General features: G+C 44.5%; 1 protein-coding gene across 3 annotated transcripts in view; it reads right to left on the reverse strand.

The window, feature by feature from the left end:
- Positions 1–251: 251 nt before the first annotated feature.
- LOC106071081 (uncharacterized) overlaps positions 252–1780 on the reverse strand; it is a 17137-nt gene continuing 15608 nt past the window's right edge. For all 3 annotated transcript variants that reach the window (XM_056034943.1, XM_056034944.1, XM_056034942.1), the window contains exons 6-7: positions 1559–1780; positions 252–1033 (exon numbers count right to left, since the gene is read on the reverse strand). The exon at positions 1559–1780 is cut by the window's right edge and continues 1901 nt beyond it. The gene's annotated coding sequence lies outside the window, so the exon portion shown is untranslated. The remainder of the gene's footprint in view (positions 1034–1558) is intronic.

Here is a 1780-nt window from a genome sequence, read left to right on the forward strand (position 1 = left end):
TTTAAGCATTTTCAAACATTCGGACAACAAACAAATGTCAGTTATTTCGAAATGTATTAGCATGTTTATAAAACATTAGGCCTACCGTTTCGAAGCAGAGGACTTACACGCTTCCAGCATGTTACCCCCCCTCCCCCCCCCCCCATCCTCCATAGACAAATACGTTGCTAGGTTATCGGTAAGTCTATTAACACAACTCGAGACTATACTATATGTCACTTCAACAACAAAGGAAACCCAACACAAATGTATAAATGTAGGTCACTTTAAAAGTTCAATACAGGTCAGTGCACAGTTTAGGTTAAAATGAAATCAGCATTTCACAAAACTAATATACAAAGCACAGAAGTAAATATGGCTTACTATAAAAAAGATTCAATAAACCTTTTTACATAAATTTGTTATTAGATACGCCCAGACCTACTAGTGACATACCACAAATAACAATAGTCTAAACCCTAAAAGGATGTGGTGTAGCTAGGGCTTTGGGGGCCCGGTGCTTGACCTCCTTTGGTGCCCCCGCATTTTGACATTCGACATCATGATATGAGATAATGGCGTAATATTTAATGTAAAAACAAATTTCGGACCCTCACGTGGGGACCCGGGGGATTAATTTGGAACCCCCTCCCTCCCCCCCCCCCCCAGCTACGCCACTGCTAAAAGGTTAATGTTATATTAAGTACTTGACAAAACTAAATCTACAAAGAGGATATTTTCAAATACCAAAGATAAAATAAGCCTAAGCCTATTTCTGTTAATTATGGTTCAGCGTAGGTCTAGGCATACCACATGATAATATGGGTATTATTATGCCTACATAAGTGGCTACTCTGCACACGTGTCTTAGAATACCGGAAGACACTTTATCAATGCATCGCAATGACTTCACAGATATCATGTTTTATAAAAGTGGTGCCCAAACTACGGCCAGCAGGCTACATTCGGACTCTCGGAACTTCCATCCACATTGCAAAGAGAAGCCACAGTGGGTTGGTGTGATTGAACTCGTCCAGTGATGCGGCCCAAACACCTGTTACAGATGTCCTGAAGGTCCGAGAACTTCCGGTTCCCTTTTATGGACCTCTTGACCAAGGAAAGGCTTTTATGCATGGCCAGGATGAGGCATCGGCTCTTCACCAATCCCTCTGTCCGAAATCCCGCCTTATCCGAAACGATCATGTACTCTCGTCCGGTATGTCGCTGGACACGACCCCCTTGAGCCCCACACGAGTATCCCCCTCTCGTGCGAGGCCGGAGGCCGAGCCTGCGTGGGGGCCTTTCGTATGCCTATTATGTCCCACCGAACCCGTGCGAGGGTCCATCACAGCGCGTATGGCCCCCGTTGGGGAACGAATCAGTGGGGGTTTGGACGGGTTAGCGAGCCTTTGTTACATCCCTACCACGTGCAGTGTACAGTCTCTCGACCGTACGAGTGGTAGCTCACTGAGAGCTATGTGCGCTACCATTCTTAGCCTATCCGCATCCCCTGGCGGACGTATCCACGGAGGCGCCACGCTGAGGCGACGGTAGCTGGAATATCCTCCGGCCCAAACACCAACATGGCTCTCGAGGTTGGGTACCACTCATAACACGTAGGCCTACATGTGTAGCCTACAGATTAATAAGTAATTTTATGATAATAGAAAAAAACTGAAATATTTTATAAAACATTATTTACATTTTTTTTTCGTATTATAATACATATATTATATATGTGAATAGCGCACAAGAAAACAAAGAGGAAGTTCTCTACTTACAATACTGTTAGAAGAAGGGG

Source organism: Biomphalaria glabrata, chromosome 7 (genome assembly GCF_947242115.1).
Source record: "Biomphalaria glabrata chromosome 7, xgBioGlab47.1, whole genome shotgun sequence".
Lineage (NCBI taxonomy): Eukaryota > Metazoa > Mollusca > Gastropoda > Planorbidae > Biomphalaria > Biomphalaria glabrata.